This window comes from Ictidomys tridecemlineatus, chromosome 12 (genome assembly GCF_052094955.1).
Source record: "Ictidomys tridecemlineatus isolate mIctTri1 chromosome 12, mIctTri1.hap1, whole genome shotgun sequence".
NCBI classification, from domain to species: domain Eukaryota; kingdom Metazoa; phylum Chordata; class Mammalia; order Rodentia; family Sciuridae; genus Ictidomys; species Ictidomys tridecemlineatus.
The window spans coordinates 70,218,733-70,242,801 of NC_135488.1; the positions used below are offsets into that span (position 1 = coordinate 70,218,733).

The 24,069-nt window shown below is 34.1% G+C and overlaps 1 protein-coding gene across 5 annotated transcripts in view; it reads left to right on the forward strand.

Moving 5' to 3' along the window:
- Wdpcp (WD repeat containing planar cell polarity effector) overlaps window positions 1-24,069 on the forward strand; it is a 323,247-nt gene that overhangs the window by 182,095 nt on the left and 117,083 nt on the right. The window lies entirely within an intron of this gene.

The window sequence follows — 24,069 nt, forward strand, 5'->3', positions numbered from 1 at the left end:
GTTAGGTCAGGTGAACAAATCCTACCCTGATTTCCCAGCATAATCTATTGTTATCAAAGAAACAATAGAGCAAAATCTTCTTGAAAACAAGAAAAAATTCTGGAAGGCTTTTTTCCGAAATCTTTTATACCATGAAGACATTTTATAGTTTATTAAGCTTTTTTATGCTCTTTTTGTTTTCTTTGTTTATTAATTTTGGTACTGGAGATTTAACCCAGGAGCACTTTACCACTGAGCTACATCCTCAGTCATTTTTTAAAGTTTTTTTTATTTTGAGACAGGTTCTCATTAAGTTGCGTAGGGCCTTGTTAAACTGCTAAGGCTGGTCTTGAGCCTCTGGGATTACAGGTGTGAGTGCACTGCCATGCCTGGCTCGCTTTTGTATTTTATATTTCTTTTTTTTTTTTAATTTTTATTGTTGGTTGTTCAAAATATTACATAGTTCTTGATATATCGTATTTCACACTTTGATTCAAGTGGGTTATGAACTCCCATTTTTACCCCATATACAGATTGCAGAATCACATCGGTTACACATCCATTGATTTACATATTGCCATACTAGTGTCTGTTGTATTCTGCTGCCTTTCCTATCCTCTACTATCCCCCCTCCCCTCCCCTCCCCTCTTCTCTCTCTACCCCCTCTACTGTAATTAATTTCTCCCCCTTGTATTTTTTTTGCCTTTCCCCTCACTTCCTCTTGTATGTAATTTTGTATACCCCTAAGGGTCTCCTTCCATTTCCATGCAATTTCCCTTCTCCCTCCCTTTCCCTCCCACCTCTCATCCCTGTTTAATGTTAATCTTCTTCTCATGCTCTTCGTCCCTACTCTGTTCTTAGTTGCTCTCCTTATATCAAAGGCATTTGTTTTTTAGGGATTGGCTAGCTTCACTTAGCAAAATCTGCTCTAATGCCATCCATTTCCCTGCAAATTCTATGATTTTGTCATTTTTTAATGCAGAGTAATACTCCATTGTGTATACATGCCACATTATTTTTATCCATTCGTCTATTGAAGGGCATATAAGTTGGTTCCACAGTTATGCTATTGTGAATTGTGCTGCTATGAACATCGATGTAGCAGTGTCCCTGTAGTATCCTCTTTTTAGGTCTTTAGAGAAGGTGAATAGCTGGGTCAAATGGTGGTTCCATTCCCAGCTTTCCAAGAAATCTCCATACTGCTTTCCAAATTGGCCGCACCAATTTGCAGTCCCACCAGCAATGTACAAGTGTACCCTTTTCCCCACATCCTCGCCAGCACTTGTTGTTTGACTTCCTAATGGCTGCCAATCTTACTGGGGTGAGATGGTATCTTAGGGTGGTTTTGATTTGCATTTCTCTGACTGCTAGCGATGGTGAGCATTTTTTCATGTACTTATTGATTGATTGTATGTCCTCCTCTGAGAAGTGTCTGTTCAGGTCCTTGGCCCATTTGTTGATTGGGTTATTTGTTATCTTATTGTCAAATTTTTTGAGTTCTTTGTATACTCTGGATATTAGGGCTCTATCTGAAGTGTGAGGAGTAAAGATTTGTTCCCAGGATGTAGGCTCCCTATTTACCTCTCTTATTGTTTCTTTTGCTGAGAAACAACTCTTTAGTTTGGGTAAGTCCCATTTGTTGATTCTAGTTATTAACTCTTGTGCTATGGGTGTCCTATTAAGGAATTTGGAGCCGGACCCCACAATATGTAGATTGGAGCCAACTTTCTCTTCTGTCAGATGCCGTGTCTCTGATTTGATATCAAGCTCCTTGATGCATTTTGAGTTAACTTTTGTGCATGGTGAGAGAAAGGGATTCAGTTTCATTTTGTTGCATATGGATTTCCAGTTTTCCCAGCACCATTTGTTGAAGATGCTATCCTTCCTCCATTGCATGCTTTTAGCCCCTTTATCAAATATAAGATAGTTGTAGTTTTGTGGATTGGTTTCTGTGTCCTCTATTCTGTACCATTGGTCCACCCACCTGTTTTGGTACCAGTACCATGCTGTTTTTGTTACTATTGCTCTGTAGTATAGTTTGAAGTCTCGTATCACTATACTGCCTGATTCACACTTCCTGCTTAGCATTGTTTTTGCTATTCTGGGTCTTTTATTTTTCCATATGAATTTCATAATTGCTTTATCTATTTCTAGAAGAAATGCCCTTGGGATTTTGATTGGCATTTCATTAAACCTATAGAGAACATTTGGTAATATCGCCATTTTGATGATGTTAGTTCTGCCTATCCATGAACAAGGTACATTTTTCCATCTTCTAAGATCTTCTTCTATCTCTCTCTTTAGGGTTCTGTAGTTTTCATTGTATAAGTCTTTTACCTCTTTTGTTAGGTTGATTCCCAAGTATTTTATTTTATTTTTTTGAGGATATTGTGAATGGGGTGGTTGTCCTCATTTCCATTTCAGAGGATTTGTCGCTGATATACAGGAATGCCTTTGATTTATGCGTGTTGATTTTATATCCTGCCACCTTTCTGAATTCATTTATTAGCTCTAATAGTTTCTTTGTAGACCCTTTTGGGTCTGCTAGGTGTAGAATCATGTCATCTGAAAATAGTGATAATTTGAGTTCTTTTCCTATTTTTATGCCTTTAATTTCTTTCGTCTGTCTAATTGCTCTGGCCAGTGTTTCAAGAACTATGTTGAACAGAAGTGGTGATAGAGGGCATCCCTGTCTTGCTCCAGATTTTAGAGGGAATGCCTTCAATTTTTCTCCATTCAGAATGATGCTAGCCTGAGGCTTAGCATAGATTGCTTTTACAATGTTGAGGTATGTTCCTGTTATCCCTAATTTTTCTAGAGTTTTGAACATAAAGGGATGCTGTACATTGTCAAATGCTTTTTCTGCATCTATCGGGATGATCATATGGTTCTTATTTTTAAGTCTATCGATGTGGTGAATAACATTTATTGATTTCCGTATATTGAACCAGCCTTGGATCCCAGGGATGAATCCTACTTGATCATGGTGCACATTTTTTTTTATATGTTTTTGAATCCGATTCGCCAGAATTTTATTGAGGATTTTTGCATCTAGGTTCATTAGAGATATTGGTCTATAGTTTTCTTTCTTTGAAGTGTCTTTGTCTGGTTTAGGAATCAGGGTGATGTTGGCCTTGTAGAATCAATTTCGAAGTTCTCCCTCTTTTTCTATTTCCTGAAATAGCTTGAAAAATATTGGTATTAGATCCTCTTTAAACGTTTTGTAAAACTCTGATGTATACCCATCCGGTCCTGGGCTTTTCTTAGTTGGTAGTCTTTTGATGGTTTCTTCTATTTCCTCAATTGATATTGGTCTGTTTAGGTTGTCTATATCCTCCTGACTCAATCTGGGCAGATCATATGACTTAAGAAATTTATCGATGCCTTCACTATCTTCTATTTTATTGGAGTATAAGGATTCAAAATAATTTCTGATTATCTTCTGTATTTCTGAAGTGTCTGTTGTGATGTTGCCTTTTTCATCCCATATGCTAGTAATTTGAGTTCTCTCTCTTTTTCTCTTCGTTAGCATGGCTAAGGGTCTGTCAATTTTATTTATTTTTTCAAAGAACCAACTTTTAGTTTTGTCAATTTTTTCAATTGTTTCTTTTGTTTCGATTTCATTAATTTCAGCTCTGATTTTAATTATTTCTTGCCTTCTACTTCTTTTGCTGTTGTTTTGCTCTTCTTTTTCTAGGATTTTGAGATGAAGTATGAGATCATTTATTTGTTGGTTTTTTCTTTTTAAGGAATGAACTCCAAGCAATGAATTTTCCTCTTAGAACTGCTTTCAGTGTGTCCCATAGATTCCGATATGTTGTATCTGTGTTTTCATTTATCTCTAAGAATTTTTTAATTTCCTCCTTGATTTCTTGTAGAACCCATTGATCATTCAGTAACCTATTGTTCATTCTCCAAGTGATGCATGATTTTTCCTTCCTTCTTTTATCATTGATTTTCAGTTTCATTCCATTATGATCAGATAAGATGCATGGTATTATCTCTACTCCTTTATATTGTCCAAGAGTTGCCCTGTGACATAATATATGATCTATTTTTGAGAAGGATCCATGTGCTGCTGAGAAAAAAGTGTAGCTGCTTGATGTTGGGTGGTATATTCTATATATGTCAATTAAGTCTAGGTTATTAATTGTGTTATTGAGTTCTATAGTTTCCTTATTCAACTTTTGTTTGGAAGATCTGTCCAGTGGTGAGAGAGGTGTGTTGAAGTCTCCCATGATTATTGTATGGTGGTCTATTAGACTCTTGAACTTGAGAAGAGTTTGTTTGATGAACATAGCTGCACCATTGATTGTTATGTCTTGTTGGTGTATGGTTCCCTTGAGCAGTATGTAGTGTCCCTCTTTATCCCTTTTGATTAACTTTGGCTTGAAATCTATTTTATTTGATATGAGTATGGACACTCCTGCTTGTTTCCGCAGTCCATATGAGTGATATGATTTTTCCCAACCTTTCACCTTCAGTCTATGTATGTCTTTTCCTATCAAATGCGTCTCTTGTAGGCAGCATATTGTTGGGTCTTGTTTTGTGATCCATTCTACTAGCCTGTGTCTCTTAATTGGTGAGTTTAAGCCATTAATATTTAGGGTTATTATTGAGATATGGGTTGTTCTTTCAGCCATATTTGTTTATTTATGTTACTAAACATATTTTGTTTTCCTCTTTGATTATTTCCCCCCCTTTACTGTACTACCTCCCGCTGTTGGTTTTCATTGTTATTTTCCATTTCCTCTTCCTGTAATGTTTTGCCGAGGATGTTTTGAAGAGATGGTTTTCTAGCTGCAAATTCTTTTAACTTTTGTTTATTGTGGAAGGTTTTAATTTCATCTTCCATCCTGAAGCTTAATTTTGCCGGATACACAATTCTTGGTTGCAACCCATTTTCTTTCAGTGTTTGAAATATGTTATTCCAGGATCTTCTAGCTTTCAGAGTCTGTGTTGAAAGATCAGCTGTTATCCTGATTGGTTTACCCCTAAATGTAATCTGCCTCCTTTCTCTTATAGCTTTTAAAATTCTCTCCTTATTCTGTATATTGGGCATCTTCATTATAATGTGTCTAGGTGTCTCTTATGATTTTGCACATTCGGCGTCCTGTAGGCTTCTAGGATTTGGGATTCTGTCTCATTCTTCAAGTCTGGGAAGTTTTCTCGTTTTATTTCATTGAATATACTGCTCATTCCTTTGGTTTGGACCTTTATACCTTCCTGTATCCCAATGACTCTTAAGTTTGGTCTCTTTATGTTATCCCATATTTCTTGGTGTTTTTTGTATTTCTATGGGTTCATCATATTGGCTCACTTGTCTTGTATTGAGTTTGATAATTAAATTCTAAATTCATATCATTAAGTTACGCTGTATTTTCACTGTTCATGAAAAGAATTTTTCCAATTTCAAAAGTATGGACATTCTGATATTTGTCATCTGTATTTTGTTAGGTCTAATGTGTAGGCATATTAGTATATTGAGGGAAGATTTATTATTTTTATTAAAATCTATATAGGTTGGGGCTGGGGATGTGGCTCAAGCGGTAGCATACTCACCTGGCATGGGTGTGGCCTGGATTTGACCCTCAGCACCACATGCAAATAATGATGTTCGTCCACCAAAAACTAAAAAATAAATATTTTTAAAAAATTCTCTCTCTCTCTCTTTAAAAAAAATCTATTTAGGTAGATATTACAATATTAGAAATTTACTTATAACACTTTTTATTGTTTCTGACTTCATTTATTTTCCTTCCTTGTTTATGCCTTCTCACCTCTGCTTATTACTCATCCCAATAAAGGTAAATTTTCTATATATATATATTTTTATGTCAAAGTCCCAGTTTTTTTTCCTAAGATAAAAACTAAAACATATTTAAATATTTGGTGCCTGGCATAATTTCTCTGTGAAGGTACTATACTGTTCTGTAATTCTGATTTTATTATTATTAATAAACATAACCATCAAAGTCACCAAACTTTTTTTTTAAGTCATACCTCTCTTAGCATTTAGTTTGTTTAGTTCCCCAGTATCGATATAAAGTCTCCATGTTAGTTCATATCTTCTTAATTTAAATAAACTCTGCTGATAGGCTAACCTAACTCTAACCCATAAGGATTTTTATATGTAAAAAGATAAAATATTAAAATAAGGAAAGAATGGTTTTACTTTCCTTTTGATTTGCAGAAATGAATAGTTATTATTCAGAGTGCTACATCCTTATTCTCCATATAAAACTTTGTTCATTGTCCAAGGTCTTCTCTACGGATGCTAAAAATATAGAGCATTGAGGCTTCAAAGTTCTAGGTTTATGTACTTATTGTATACATTGGAGGATTCAGGTTCACATTGTCTAAAAGCATTTATTATGTTTTTTATAGATTGAGTCTCACTATTTAAATTTCACGGGTGTGGAGATGATCGAAATATGTTTTGTGCATGTATGAATGTGTCACAATAAAACCCATTATTCTGTATAATTAATATGTACTAAAAATAAAAATAGACACAAGTGAAAAAACAAATGTCATTTATCCAGAGGCCTGTAGCTTACATTGTAGAAATTCTTTTATTATTATTTTTTAGTTATAGGTGGACACAATATCTTTATTTTATTTTTATGTGGTGCTGAGGATCAAACCCAGTGCCTCATGCATGCTAGGTGAGTGTTCTACATATCTGAGCCACAACCCCAGCCCTAATCTAGGAATTCTTATCTCTTTTGAAAATAATATGTTTCCAACATAAACAGGAATATCTCTACTTGAAAATAATTTTCTACACTTATTTATTTATGTACCAAAATATTGTACCACTTATTACCTCAAAACCTAATATATTTGTAAATTCATATTTTTATCAAATTTAGGAATTTTAAACCTATGTCTGACTGCACCTGTATTTATTTATTTATTTTATTGGTTGTTCAAAACATTACAAAGCTCTTGACATATCATATTTCATACATTAGATTCAAGTGGGTTCTGAACTCCCATTTTTACCCCAAATGCAGATTGCAGAATCATATCGGTTACACATCCACATTTTTACATGATGCCATATTAGTGACTGCTGTATTCTGCTACCTTTCCTGTCCTCTATTATCCCTCCTCCCCTCTCCTCCCATCTTCTCTCTCTACCCCATCTACTACAATTCATTTCTCTCCTTTTTTTCCCCCATTTTCCTCACAACCTCTTATATGTAATTTTGTATAACAATGAGGGTCTCCTTCCATTTCCATGCAATTTCCCTTTACTCTACCTTTCCCTCCCACCTCATGTCTCTGTTTAATGTTAGTCTTTTCCTCCTGCTCTTCCTCCCTGCTCAGTTTTTAGTTACTCTCTTTATATCAAAGAAGACATTTGGTATTTGTTTTTTAGTGATTGGCTAGCTTCACTAAGCATAATCTGCTCTAATGCCATCCATTTCCCTGCAAATTCCATGATTTTGTCATTTTTTAGTGCTGTGTAATACTCCATGGTGTATAAATGCCACAATTTTTTTTATCCATTCATCTATTGAAGGGCATCTGGGTTGGTTCCACAGTCTAGCAATTGTGAATTGTGCTGCTATGAACATCGATGTGGCAGTATCCATGTAGTACGCTCTTTTAAGGTCTTCAGGGAATAGTCCGAGAAGGGCAATAGCTGGGTCAAATGGTGGTTCCATTCCCATCTTTCCCAGGAATCTCCATACTGCTTTCCAAAATGCCGTACCAGTTTGCAGTCCCACCAGCAATGTACAAGTGTACCTTTTCCCCACATCCTTGCCAACACTTATTGTTGTTTGACTTCCTAATGGCTGCTAATCTTACTGGGGTGAGATGGTATCTTAGGGTGGTTTTGATTTGCATTTCTCTGACTGCTAGAGATGGTGAGCATTTTTTCATGTACTTGTTGATTGATTGTATGTCCTCCTCTGAGAAGTGTCTGTTCAGGTCCTTGGCCCTTTTGTTGATTGGGTTATTTGTTTTCTTAATGTCTAATTTTTTGAGTTCTTTGTATACTCTGGATATTAGGGCTCTATCTGAAGTGTGAGGAGTAAAGATTCGTTCCCAGGATGTAGGCTCCCTATTTACCTCTCTTATTGTTTCTTTTGCTGAGAAACAACTTTTTAGTTTGGGTAAGTCCCATTTGTTGATTCTAGTTATTAACTCTTGTGCTATGGGTGTCCTATTAAGGAATTTGGACCCTGACCCCACAATATGTAGATCGGAGCCAACTTTTTCTTCGATCAGGCGCAGAGTCTCTGATTTGATATCAAGCTCTTCGATCCGTTTCGAGTTAACTTTTGTGCATGGCGAGAGAAAGGGATTCAGTTTCATTTTGTTGCATATGGATTTCCAGTTGTCCCAGCACCATTATCCTTCCTCCATTGCATGCTTTTAGCCCCTTTATCAAATATAAGAAAGTTGTAATTTTGTGGATTGGTTTCTGTGTCCTCTATTCTGTACCATTGGTCCACCCGCCTGTTTTGGTACCAGTACCATGCTGTTTTTGTTACTATTGTTCTGTAGTATAGTTCGAAATCTGGTATCGCTATACTGCCTGACTCACACTTCTGCTTAGAATTGCTTTTGCTATTCTGGGTCTTTTGTTTTTCCATATGAATTTCATAATTGCTTTATCTATTTCTAGAAGAAATGCCCTTGGGATTTTGATTGGCATTTCATTAAACCTATAGAGAACTTTTGGTAATATTGCCATTTTGATGATATTAGTTCTTCCTCTCCATGAACAGGGTATATTTTTCCATCTTCTAAGGTCTTTTTCTATTTCTCTTTAGGGTTCTGTAGTTTTCATTGTATAAATCTTTCACTTCTTTTGTTAGGTTGATTCCCAAGTATTTTATTTTTTTTTTTGAGGATATTGTGAATGGGGTGGTTGTCCTCATTTCCATTTCAGAAGATTTGTCGCTGATATACAGGAATGTCTTTGATTTATGCGTGTTGATTTTATATCCTGCCACTTTGCTGAATTCATTTATTAACTCTAGTAGTTTCTTTGTAGACTCTTTTGGGTCTGTTAGATATAGTATCATATCATCCCCAAATAGTGATAACGTAAGTTCTTCTTTTCCTATTTTTATGCCTTTAATTTCTTTCGTCTGTCTAATTGCTCTGGCCAGTGTTTCGAGAACTATATTGAATAGAAATGGTGATAGAGGGCATCCCTGTCTTGTTCCAGATTTTAGAGGGAATGCCTTCAGTTTTTCTCCATTCAGAATAATGCTAGCCTGCGGCTTAGCATATATAGCTTTTACGATGTTGAAGAAAGATCCTGTTATCCCTAGTTTTTCTAGTGTTTTGAACATAAAGGGATGTTGTACTTTGTTGAATGCTTTTTCTGCATCTATCGAGATCATCATATGGTTCTTGTCTTTAACTCTATTGATGTGGTGAATAATATTTATTGATTTCCGTATATTGAACCAGCCTTGGATCCCAGGGATGAATCCTACTTGATCATGGTGCACTATTTTTTTGATATGCTTTTGTATCTGATTCGCCAGGATTTTATTGAGGATTTTTGCATCTATGTTCATTAGAGATATTGGTCTGTATTTTTCTTTCTTTGAAGTTCTTTGTCTGGTTTCGGGATCAGGGTGATGTTGGCCTCATAGAAAAAGAATTTCTTGAAATAACTTGAAAAGTATTGGTATTAATTATTCTTTGAAGGTTTTGTACAACTCTGCTGTATATCCATCCGGTCCAGGGCTTTTTTTGGTTGGTAGTCTTTGATGGCTTCTTTTATTTCCTCCTTTGTTATTGGTCCAAGATGGTGACCGCTGGCTTCCTCAGTGGTCTGACCTGTGTGGAGGCCAGAACTGGACTGCTTCCTTCCCCTGTCTCAAACCCAGAGTTCAGCACCGAGCACAGTGAGGGCACAGCCCGCAGGAGCCCGCAGAATCTGTATCTCTGTGTTGCTAGCTCGCCGTTTCCCGGTGCACGCCGCAGTCTCTAGCAGTGGGGCTAGCTGCTGAATAAGCAGCTTGCATCTCCGGGTGGACAAATCGCTTGTGGTTGAGCCCCAGTAACCGATCTTCGGGCGATGGAAATCCTTCTTCTAGGTTTTGGTGTACCCCAATTTTGCTGGGAATTCCTAACAAGATAGCTTTTGGCCGTTCTAACTCGTCATTCACCCACGCTGTGACACGGTACACAGGGGTGATGCACTCCATTTGCCGCCATCTTCGGAGTCCAATTTTCTACACTTATGATATCTCTTTATTGAGGATTAAAAATAATATCAAAGAGGTCACAAAAAAGAAATATCATTTAACCTGAAAATAGTGCTTTTTGCATTAATGTCTATCAGTTATAAAGAGGTTCAAGACATGTGACCTGACAAAGCTGACGTGGAATTGTGTTTTTACGTATGAGATTATATCTGCAAACAGAGTTTTAGTTTTTCCTTTACAACTTGGATATCTCTTATTTTTCTAGCCCAATTTTTCTGACTAGAACTTTTCAGTATTATGTTGAATAAAAGTGTCAAAAGTGTGCATGCTTGCCTTGTCTCTGATCTTAGGGGAAAAGCTTTAAGTTTTTCACCATTAAATATGATACTGTGGGATTTTCATGTACAGCTTTTCACATTATGTGGAAGTAGTTTCTTTCAATCCTAATTTGTTAATAGATTTTGTGATGAAAAATTGTTAAATTTTGTCTAATATTTCTTCTACTTCGATTGAGACAATTATGTAGTTTTCTATCCGTCCTTCTGTTTATGTGGTATATTATACTGATTAATTGTGATCAACTATTTTTGCATTCCACGAATAAATCCCACTTGGACATGGTGCATACTCCTTTTACTGTGCAGCAGAATTCATTTTATTATTATTTTATTGAACATTTTTGTATCAATGTTGATAAGAAATATTGGTCTGTAGTTTTGTTTTTGTCTAGCTTTGGTATTAGGATAATGTTGGCTTTAGAGAATGAGTTAGGAAGTTCTCCTCTTCAATTTGGGGGTATGGTTTGAGGAGGATTGCATTATTTTTTTCTTCAAATGTTTGGTTTAATTCACCAGCAGAGCCATTAGTTGCAGGCCTTTTCTTTGTCAGATTTTTTATTTATGCTTCAATCTCTTTATCACTCCCAAGTATGTCCATATTTTCTGTTTCTTGGTTTAGTTTTGATTTGGCTTTGTTTCTAGCAATTTGTCCTTTTCATGTAAGTTAACCAATCTGTTAGCATTCAGTTGTTTGTAGTACTCCCATAATCCTTTCATTTCTGTAGGATTAGTAGCAATAATGTCCCCATTTTCATGATTTTATCTTCTCCTTTTTATTCTTAGCTAATGTTTTGTTGATCTTACTGATTTTTAAAATTACCAACATTTGGTATAATTGCTCTCTATTTTGATTATCTCTGCTGTAATCCTTATTAATTTCTTCCTTTTGCAGTCTTTGGGTTTAGATTATTGTTCTTTTTTCTATGTTAAGTTAGGCTATTGATTTGAGATCTTTCTTTTTAGTGTACATATTTATAACTTTCACTCATAGAACTCCTTTCACTATATTCTGTGTATTGGTATTGTACAGTTTTCATTTCCATATTTCTCCAGTGTTTGCTAATTTCTCTTCTGCTGTATTCCAATGGTGGTTTGAATTTTTAATTTCCACACATTTATGAATTTTCAGTTTTACTTTTACTACTTTTATTATAGCTTAATCCTATTTTGTAGGACATGAAGCTTAGAATTATTATTGTCTTTCTAAACCTATCCAGACTTAGTGAAAGATGTCTCATGCACCTAAAAAGAATAAGATGTTTTGTTGTTTTTGGACAGAATAACTGTATATGTCTGTTAGATCTAATTGGTTTAATGTGTTGAGTGTTCTGCATCTTTCTTATTTTTTATCTGGTTATTCTAGAAATAATTCAGAGCAGGATATTGACATATCCAACTAGTATTGCAGAACTATTTGTTCTTGAATTCTGTGAGTTTCTGATTGATATATTTTGATAGGCAAATAAATGTTATTTTATCTTTTGCTGCATTGAATTTTTTATTAACATAAAATCCTTTTTTATCCTTTATAGCCTTTTAAAATATACTCTGTTTTGTCTGGTATGAGAGTAACCATACCTGCTTTCTTTGGGTTAGTATTTTTTATTTGTAATAATTTTCAGCCTATTTGTGTCTTTGGATCTATAGCGAGTGAGTCTTTTAGAGACAGCATTTGGTTGCGTGATGTGTTTTTAACTGTATCATTTGATTGGAAGATTGGAAGTTTAATTTATTTACATTTAAAGTAATTTCTGATAAGAAGGATCATATGTTATTTTGATTTGTTTTCTATATGCCTTACAGCTGCCCTTTTTTTTGAAGTCCAGAGAATGAGTCTGTCTTGTATATGCTAAGCAGATGCTCTATTACAGAGCTATAGCTACAGCCTGCCTTATAGCTTTTATCTCTTTGATTTCCTGCATTATTGTCTTATGTGTTTAGATGATTTTGTTGTTGTTGAAAACAGGACATTTGAATCTAATAATATGATAACTTTGGTAATCATATTTTCTCTTTACCCCAGGATTTGCTATTTTGTTATTTAGATTTCATATAAAAATGATTTTATGTCTTATTATGTCAAGGATCATAATATGGTATAAAATTAAGGTCTTCTCCAAATCTTTGCCTTGTATTCACTTGGTGGTACATGACCATTTTCTAATATTCTCTTTATTCACAGTTGCTTTTGAGTGTCCTAGTTTTTAAATGTTTGATTTCCAAAAGAGAAAAATGAAGGGAAGAATAGAGGGTACCAGCCCTTTAAATCATCTGACTGTCTCTTCAGTCAAGAGAGGAGCTGTCCACAATAAGATGGTACACCAATGGTCCCCCTGCCTGTTTGTCTGCACCTCTGTAGTCAGAAGCATCAATTCATAATAAGAGCATAGATTCCTATACTTGGAGGCCAGGGTACTTTTAGTCCATCCTAGTCCCAGTCAGTTGACAGTGAACTGCTCTAGGTAGCTGGTAGTGTGCAATAGCTGAAATTCACCAAAATTAACAGCACTTTATTTTGTTAAACATTTACCTGGAAAACTTTCAAGTCTTCAGTGGACTCCAGAATTCTGAAATATTTTAGCAGACACATTCTGTCATTGCAGTTGTTGCCTAGATTGAGAGACACATTCTTGGTGCTTCCTACTCTTCCTCCTTCTCACAATCCTTCTGTGCCTTGCCTTGTTTTGTAACTTTATATTATTTCATTTACTCCTTTGATTCTTTATTTTTTTCTTTAATATTTTTGTATGTATCTCTATCTTTCTAGTGGGTATTTTGCAAATGTCATTGTTGGTTTTGGTTTTTTGGTCTTATTTCTTGTCAATAATTGGACCATGAGCAAAACTGAAATAGATTTGCCTCTAAAAATCATAAAATAAAGCAGACTTAAAAGGATTCACCACTAATTTAATGCTCTGATAGAATAAAATTCAATACCCTTTAAAGAAAGATATAATCCAGACTCCTTTTAATGTTACACTCAAAATGTCTTATTAGGCATGTGAAGTAGAAAATTATGATCTCTAATAAATATAAAAGGCGATAACAGTAATGGACCCTTATGTGACACAGATGTTGAAATGATCAAATAAGAACTTTGGAGCAAGCTGGGTGCAGTGGCACACACCTGTAATCCCAGTGGCTCAGGAAGCTGAGGCAGGAGGATCAAAGCAATTTAGCAAGGCCCTAAGCAACTCAGCGAGACGCTGTCTTTGATAAAATACTAATAAGGGTTGGGAGTGTGGTTTAGTGGTTGAGTGCCCCTGAGAAAGAAAGAAGGGAGGAAGGGAGGGTGGGAAGACGGGAAGAATGGAGGAAGGTGGGGAGGGAGGACAGAAGGAAGGAAGGAAGGAAGGAAGGAAGGCAGGCAGGCCTTTGAATTTTAAGGAAAAAGATGAACATAATGACTGAATACATAGGGATTCTCAGAAGAAACATAGAAACTATATATAAAGAAAACTAAGTATAATTCTATAATTTTATTTCATATTTGGTAGAGAAATACAAAATTTTAAGTGGAAAATGTACTAGATGGGCTTATGGACACTGTAATAAAAGTGCCAGTGAGTTTGAAGAGAGATCAATAGAAATCATCCAATCTGAAGAAGAGAAAGGGAAGATAGTGCAAGAAATGAGCAGCCTCAGTGTCTTGTGGAATCAAGTCAAAGAGTCTAAAATGTATGTAATTGAAGCTTAGTGAAAAATATTGGTTGACATATTGGAGAATCTCAGTGGACTCCAAATATAAGAAAGCAGCACATCACATCATAGTACCAAATAGTCAGATTACGGAAAACTGATGACAAAGAAAATATTAATAATACCTAGAAAAGAAGAAAAATAAGACAAATTGATCATCAATTAATATGAATTATGTCTTATTTTAAATCAGAAAATATACCAAAAGGACTGGGCACATCAGCACATGCCTGTAATCCCAACAGTTTAGGAGGCTGAGGCAGGAGGATCATGTGTTCAAAGCCAGCCTCAGAAACAGCAAGATGCTAAGCATCTCAGTGAGACCCTGTCTCTAAATAAAATACACAATAGGACTGTGTATGTGGCTCAGTGGTCAAGTGCCCCTGAGTTCAGTCCCTAGTATCACCTCACACAAAAAAGGAAAGAAATTATACCAAAAGATAATGGAACATTTCTATCTTGCCGAAAAGATTAAGTTCGTAATGCAAAATAGTATATCCAGTGAAAATAATTCTTAAATGGAAATAGGATAAAAACACTTGTAAATAAATGAAAGGTGAGAGAACTCAGCAGTAGTAGATGTGTACTACAAGAAAAGTTAAAGTTTTTTTCTGGTATGACAAAAAAATGAAACCAAATGAAAACTTAGATCTAGAGAGAAAAATGAAGAATCCTGAAAATGGCAAACTTAGAGATTAATATTGTCTTTTTCCCTCACCTTAAAAATTTCTTTAAATGATAATTATCACAAGGAAATTATAAATGTTTGAGACAAGTATTTTATCCTGATTTGAACATTACATAATATATGCATGTATTGAAACATCACATGATATGTCATAAATGTGTATAGTTTGTATCAATTTTAAAAAGGATTGGTTTAGAGATACACATTTTTAAAGATAATTATTTAAAACAAAAATAATAACAATAACATTGTGGTATTAATAACAGTTATAGACATGAAATGAAAGAGAGTAAAACCTCAGGAGGGAACAAATGGAATTATATTGTTGTCAGATTCGAGCCTTTTACCTGAAGTGGTAGCATTACTAATTCCAAATAGACTGTGATATGTTAAGATTACATATTATAGTGTCCAGAGGATTTTCTTTAAAAAAAAATTTAAATAGACATGTATCCAAAAAGTTAATAATGGAAAGTTAGTTTTAAAATGTTTAAGCAAAAGGAAGGCAGGAAAAGAAGACAAATCGAAAGATAGTACTCTTAAGCTCAAACATACAAATAATCACATTAAATTCATATTGAGTAGATACTCCAATTAAAAGTAGACATTAAATTTTTTAAGTCAGAATTTCAGAGTGGATAAAAATCAAGATATAGTGTTTCCCTTATACACTAAATATAATTATAATTGTTATAAAACAAATAAATTGAAAGTAAAAATGTGTTAAAAAAGATACTATCATGCAAAGTCTAAGACAAAATAAACTTCAAAACAATGGAAGTATTAGAGATAGACTTTCATCATGATAAAAATTCAACAAGAAGACATAACAATACTAAATGTTTATATATAAGTCAGCTGAGTTTCACATACATGAAGCAAAAGCTGACAAACCAAAAATAAGTAAAGGAACATAATAATTCAGAGAACTAGTGAATATATACAATATGTGAACTAACTGGACCTAATTGACATTGTTTAAAGCTATGTCCAACAACTGCAGAATACATATTCTTTTCAAATGTACATGGTTTACTCAACCAAACACAAACTCCATTTTGGTTCATAATATAAGACTCAATACATTCTAACACTTTAAAATATGACACTAAAGGAATTATAAGTTAGTTACATTCCAAGACCTATAAAGTTTACATGTATTTATAGATTCTCTAAATTCTTTAAATATTCTTTTTTTAATATTTATTTTTTAGTTGTAGTTGGACACAATACCTTTATTTGATTGTATATGGTGCTGAGGATCGAACCCAGGGCCTCACGCTTCCTAAGCGAGCACACTACCACTGAGCCACAATGCCAGCCCCTCTAAATATTCTTTAAAAAATCTCATGGGTTAAAAGAGAAATCACAAAGGAAATTAGGAAATATTTTCAATGAATTTTAGAACACAGTATGTCAAAGTGCATGGGATAATTATATCACACATTGTATGGACACTATGTGTCCATACTGATACAAGTAAATAAATAAAACCAACTAATAAATGTAGAAATAATGATAGGATTGGAATATCACAGTCTGGCAAAAATCATACTCATAATTGAATAAGCAAGAATCATTAATGGATGCAATGACCAATGAGAGAAAGTTTCACAAGAAACGAGGTCTTTACATAGTCTCGAAGTATTTCTTCACAAGATGGATATTACTTTCAAACAGAAAAAGAGTGGAGAAGGCTGGCAGATACTGTTTTAATCAGGTAATCACAAGACTATCATCAATAGTAGAACAAATTAAAATAATTTGCCACCTTACATGTTGCAATAAGAATACTGTACAATAAGATCATTCCTTTTGCGACATTCCTGCAAAAAAAAAAAAAGTATAGCCTGAATCTAACCATAAGGAATATCATTTGAACCCAAATGGAGGAACATTTGAATAACTAGCTTATATTCTTAAGGTAGGGAAAGGGAAGGAGAAGGAGAGGTACTGAGGACTGAATTAAAATAAGCTATATTCCATGCTTGTATAATTATATCAAAATGGATTCTACTATCATGCATAACTAAGAAGAACTAATTTTTTTTTAAATGTCAAGTTCATGTAAGAGAAAAGAAGTATAGAGTAAAAGAGACTAAAGAGATATAACAACTAAATGTATCAAGAAATGCATCTTTGTGATAATGAAGAACAATTATTAGGACAATTGAAACTTTAGTGTTTTACAAATAGTAGTGGTGTTATAAGTGTTTTCGATTGCAGTTTTGTAGGTGATAAACACTGAACTCTTCAAAGATATGTTGGCATTTACTCTCAAGTGATTCAGAAAAACAGGACCTTTGTACTCTGCTTGAAACTTTTCTGTAACTTTAAAATTATTTTAAAAATATAAATTTCTCCATATTGTCACAATTCTAGACTCTTTACCCTCTATGCTTTCTCTATGTAGAAGCAGTGTGGTTTGGAAGTCTATTGCTTTGGTCACAACAATTTTCCTTTTAATTGTTTAGATAGTATTCTGGTTTTGAAAATTCAGGTAAAACTCTCCAAGCTAATTATTATTGTGGCATAAAAACTACTTATGTTGCTTTACCCATTGTGACATAAGAGCTACCCAAGATTGCTTCCCTGGCCCCATGTTGGATGGCATGAGGATGAGTATGCTTTTGAATGTTCTCATGCTGGCATCCTTTACTACCTTGGCCATTGGCACAGGGCCAGTTGGAATGTCAACCATGCCATCTGATAATGCTATAAAAAGACCTATAGCTGCTGCTCTCCAGCCATCTGTGCCTTCCCTTGGCATGATACTGTTGGGTAGTTTGTCTTTAATTGGCATGGTTTTTGAGGGTGGCTTACATCTGCTACTCCTAGGCACTTGCTTGGTGATCAAGTTGACATAGAACTGCTTCCTTGGCAATGTTTTTATATAAAGGAGTTTTATACCTGCTAACTTCTAAAATAATTATTACATATATTATAATTACAATGTAAAATATAATGAACATACATGTCCTTTTGGACTCTGTGGACTCAAATCTAGCTTGGACTTTCAAGTTTTAACTTCCTCCAATTAGAAGTCTCCACTTAATAAGAATTAACTAATAAATGAGATGTATCTCTTTTGTTTTAGTAAAATGAGCATACATATAAATCTTTCCCACCTGCATCAAATCTCTAGAAATGATGGAAGATGCATAGGTATATTTGTGTTTTTTAAAAAGTTAGTAACTGGAATTGAAAATAAGAATGCCTGATAGATCAGGGTTTGCAAGAATCCACTGAAAACTGTAAAATAGAGATTGAAGAAAGAAGGCAGATTCCAAAATGTCAAGAGGAGAAGACTGTTAACAAAGTTGGTTGAACATCAAAAGTTCTCCATGCCCTGAAGAAGGAGATGCTAGGAAAAGGGAAAGTGTACCTGGGCAAGCAGGGATGAGTACTCAGGTACTGCAATAGGGTGAATGAGTGGTGAAAAGTCAGAAAAAAACGTACTGATTAAACCATAGGTGTTTTTAGAAAAAAGTTGATTATATGAGTATGTTAAGATTTAAGCAGAATAAAAGTGGATGGTGTTATGGACTTAATTGTGTCCTTATTTCCTATGAAATTCACATCCCAAACTTCGAACCCCCATGTGACCATATATTGTTAGAAAACCTTTGAAGAAGTAAATGAGTCCATTAGAGTGAGATTTTCATCCAACATGCTTGATTGTCTTTACAAGCAGAAGCGATACCAAGGATATATGTGCACAGAAGAAAGGCCATTTGAGGATGTAGCAAGAAGGTAGCCATATGCAAGCCAAGGAAAGGCCTCAGGAGAACCATATCTGCTGATAGCTCGAAGTTGGACTTCTAACTGCCAGAGCTGTAAGAAAGTAATTTTCTGTTAAGCTACTCATTCTTGGTATTTTGTTATGGCAATCTTAGCAGACTAATACAAAAGTTATAACTTTAGAAATAGTAAATAAGAAAAATACAGCAAAGCAGAGTTGATAATTTATTACAAAGCAAATGGAAAATAAGATAATTGTGGTAAATAGAAAACACAAAAAGAGCTGGCAGGAATGTTTAGACATCAGTAGTTACAATGACAGGAGCAGCAGAAGGAGCGGCAGAAGAGCATAAAGGACACCAGGACATTCCCTTCAGTCTCTTATAGTAAAGCACCAGTCCATTTGTGAGGACAAGAGTCTTCATGCCATAAATCATTTCTCTAAAGATACCACCTAATAATGTGATCACCTTGAGGGCATAAGTTCCAACCTATCAATTTTGAAGGGACACACACATTCAAACCATAGCATATAGACAAATCTTGCCAAGTATCAGATAAAATATTTTAAAACAAAAAGATTAAAAGGAAAAAAATGAGGTGCTTTAAAAATGTTTCCACAGATACTTTGATGCTTCTCTTTTTAAAAGGTGATGACTCTTCCTCATCCTCTTGAGTATAAACTGGCTTTTAATAACTTCTTTCTAATTAATAGAATATGGTGGACATTCTGTTGTGTGATGTCTGAAAACAGGTAATGAAAGGCAGGGATAACTGCTGGTTTGCCCCCTTTTGTCTTGAATCACTTGCGCTGGGGGAGGTTAGCTGCCACAACAAAACAGTGTGATGCATCCTGTGAACCACGAGGAAGGAACTAGGGGTCCAGCCGAAAGCCATGTGGATGAGCCACCTACAAGCAGATTGTTCACACCCAAACTTTCATGACTGCAGCTCTGGCAAAGGTTTTGACTATAACTTCTTGAGATCCTGGGTCACATTCACCTAGTTAAAACTTCCTGTATTCCTAACCTTCAGAAATTGAGGAAATAAATGTTCACTGCTTTTAGCTGCTTAATTTGGGTTTGTTATGAAGCAACAGACAACTAAAATTGAGAGATACTTCATGTTAATATAGTTGATAATAGAAGTGATCCATCAGGAGGATCACGAGTTCAAAGCCAGCGTTGGCAACTTATCAAGGTCAAAAGAGGATGTGGCTCAGTGGTTAACACCCCCCCCCCAGGTTCAATCCCTTATACAAAACAACAACAAACTCAGAAATGATCCATCAAATAGACATAGCACTATTTATTTAACCACATAGCTCCAAAGTATATTTTGTAAAAAGAAAAGCTTTCAAGGGAAAAGTAGAAAAAAATTCCATAGTCATAGTGTAGGATTTAACATAATCAGAAAACCATACACAAGCAGGAAAAAAACTTTAAAATGTTGAGGATTTGAAGAACATAATTACAAAACTTGAGTTAATTGAGATGGTCTTTAATAAAGAATTAATATAATTAATAAAATCACAAAATCAAACTTAAATAATGATCATATCTAAACCATCAAGAAATCTGTGCAAATTCAAAAAGGTTGCTATTATGGAGACTACATAAAGTGACTTTTGTATGATAAAAGTGAAAACAGGGCCGAGGTTGTGGCTCAGTGGTAGAGTGCTTGCCGAGCATGTGTGAGGCACTGAGTTCGATCCCAGGAACCACATAAAAATTGAAAATAAATAAATAAAATAAAGGTATTGTGTCCATCTACAATTAAAAAAAATTTTTTAATTAAAAACAAACTACAAAAATATTGCCCTTTTTAAAGATAGCATGTACCTTAAAATTTAAAAGCCTATTTCTTACTAGCTCTTGAGCTAAATGTGATATCAAAGAGGAAATTATTAACTATTTAGGATTAATGACTATGAAAATAGTACACATCAAGAAATTTGGCTTGTTGCCAAAGAAGTAGTACCAGAAGAAATTTCATAACTTTCAGTCTTAAAAAGATTGAAAATAAGTGGCCTACACTTTATCTCAAGAGGGAAAAGAAAGACATTAAGTCCAAGGAATATGTAGAAAAAATGGAATTAGGAAAGATTAAAAAAAAAAAGAGAAATTTAAGTGCCAGGCTCGACTGGCACATACTTAAGAGTTCTAGCTGCTTGGAAGATAGAAACAGTAGGATCACTTTAGCCCATAAGTTTGAGATCAGCCTCATAAGTATAGTAAGACCCTGTCTCCAAAATAAATAAATGAAAGAATTTCAATAAAATTCCTAGAAAAGACCTGTTGGTGTTTAGAGAAATAGGATCTATATATACAGAAAAAGAAACAACTAAGATTAAGATAAATGACATGATTTCCAGACACAGGAAATTATTTTTAAAATAACATGCTATTAATTTTATTTTGGATTTATTTTTAAAGTATGGATAAAAATATATAATAAAATGATCAATCACTATATACCAATTATAAAACTTGAGTTAATTGAGATGGTCTTTAATAAAGAATTAATATAATTAATAAAATCACAAAATCAAACTTAAATAATGATCCATATCTAAACCATCAAGAAATATATATACCAATCACCTACTTTTGTCAATTACTTATACATGAACTAAATACATTTCATTTTTTACTTCCCACCACCTTACATCGTGTTTTTATTTATTTATTATTGCTTTCTTTTTTCCTTTGCTTTTTTTTTTTAAGTACTGTATTCTTTTTTCTTCTAAATCCTTCAGTATTTGTCTCTAAAAGGCCTCATTTATTTGGTTTTGCTGTTTATGGTGCTGGGGATTAAACCCAGGGCCTCAAGTATGCTAGACAAGTACTCTACCACTGAGCTACATCCTCTGCAAGTTATAAAATGTTTTTATTTTGAGAAAGGCTCTTGATGAATTTCCAAGGCTGCCTTAAAACTTGTGATCCTCTTACCTCAGCTTCCCTTGTAGCTGGCATATGCCATCATGCTAGCTCAAAAATTCATTTTTTTAAAGAACATAATTGTTACCTTAGTACATATATGAAGACACGAATTGGTATGAGTATACAATGTATACAATCAGAGATATGAAAAATTGAGCTCTATATATGTAATAAGAATTGCAATGCATTTTGCTGTTATATAACAATAAAAATAAGTTTTTAAAATTTTTTTTAAAAGGAGTAAACAAAGAAGGGAGGTCAATAATGCCCAAACACTCTCTCCTCTCTCCTGCCATAATCAATTTCTCAGGGGAGGTAGAAATTAAATAAATCATCAGAAATACTTTTACATTATTTGGGTCCAGCCACAATTTTAAAATTTAATAACAAAGGTCACAGTATTGTCATGAAACTTTTTCCCAACAATAAATCTATCATGACTTGGGAAAAAAAAGAACATAATTGTATAATATCATCACATCCAGAGAAATTCACCATAGTTGATGTTCAATTTCCCACATTATCTCCTGAAATATTTATTAAATATCCAGTTGATGTTCAGTTTCCCACATTATCTCCTGAAATACTGATTAAAACTTTAAATAACTGGGTTCTCTCTCAGAATGCAAACAAGGTCCACTATTACATTTGGTTCAGGTTTCTCATATATGTATTTTAATCAGTTTCAGCTCTCTCTCTTGTCCTCACTTGTTCTGCAGTTTTTCTGTAGAAGAAACTGAATACTTTGTTCTTGAAGAGTGTCACATGTTCTGAATTGTGCTAACTGCATATTTTTAGAGTTTTTAACATGTTTCTCAGTCTTTTGTGTATCCTGTAAATCAATAGTTTGTGTATCTGTGTGTGCCTACATCCATGTATGTGTACAACGAAAATATTGCTTCTTTTTGGCAAATGTTTCATAAGTATTGTTATATGCCTCTATCAATAGATAAATAGGGGTTGGACGCAGTAGCACATGCCTGTAATCCCCTCCCGAGTTGGAGGCTGAGGGAAGAGGATCACAAGTTCAAAGCCAGCCTCAGCAACTTAGTGAGACCCTGTATCAAAATAAAAAATGAAAATGGCTGGGCATGTGGCTCAGTGGTTAAGCACCCCCTGGGTTCAATCCCCATAACCAAAAAAAATGAAAACATTGTTTTGTGTTTTTTTGACATTAAGGTTAATCAATGAGTTCAGGACTTAGCAGCTTAATGTAGTCATAATAAACTTCTCCTAAGCTTTCCACATGATTGTTTTAATAGAAATTTAGGATTATTGCCTATGTTCATTATTTTATTAAGGCTAAATAGTATTCTATCATTTCATCTTCATTCATTACTATCATTTGTAATTTTCCACTCATCTTTGGATTACTCAAATATAATTCATGTAGAAAATAAGGATAAATGTTTTATTCTTTATCTATATTTACTAGATAACAATAGATTGTCTTCCTAGCATTCTCCAAGAGTTATCAATTAGATTTTTTAATGTTATTGTTAATTAATTAATTTAAAAATAATTAACATGTTTAAATCTATTTAATATATTTTTATTTGTTCTTTTTAGTTATATGTGACAGTAGAATATATTTTGACATATTATATAGATATGGAGTATAACTTACTCAAATTAGGATCCCATTTTTGTGGTTGAATATAATGTGCACTGGTTATATTTTCATTTATGAATAATATGTTATTTTTAAATCTATAATATTGAATGATAATTTAAATTTACCAATTTTTTCTTTTTAAATTTTTTTACTCATGTCAGTAGAAGGATTTTGACATATATATGTGAAATATAACTTCTCATTCTTGTGGTTGTACATAATATGGAGTTACACTGGTCGTATATTCATATGTGAACATAGGAAAGTTGTGTCAGATTCATTACACTGTCTTTCTTTTTCCCATCTCCCCTATCTTGCCTTCATTCCCCATTGTCTAATCCGATGAACTTCTATTCTCCCTACCCCTTATTGTATGTTAGCATCAGAATATCAGAGAGGACATTCAGACTTTGGTTTGGGGAAATTGGCTTATTTCACTTAGCATGACAGTCTCTAGTTTCATCCATTTACCAGCAAACGCCAAAATTTCATTCCTCTTTATGGCTGAGTAATATTCCATTGTGTGTGTGTGTGTATGTGTGTGTGTATATATATGTGTGTGTACACACATATATATATACACACACATACACACACACACATATATTTTCTTGATCCATTTATCTCTTTTTTTTTAATTGGTTGTTCAAAACATTACAAAGTTCATGATATATCATCTTTCATACATTTGACTCAAGTGGGTTATGCACTCCCATTTTTACCCCAAATGCAAATTGCAGAATCACATCGGTTATACACTCACATTTTTACATAATGGCATATTAGTGACTGTTGTATTCTGCTACCTTTCCTATCCCCTACTATCCCCCCTCCCCTCCCCTCCCATTATCGCTCTCTACCTCATCTGCTGTTGTTCAAT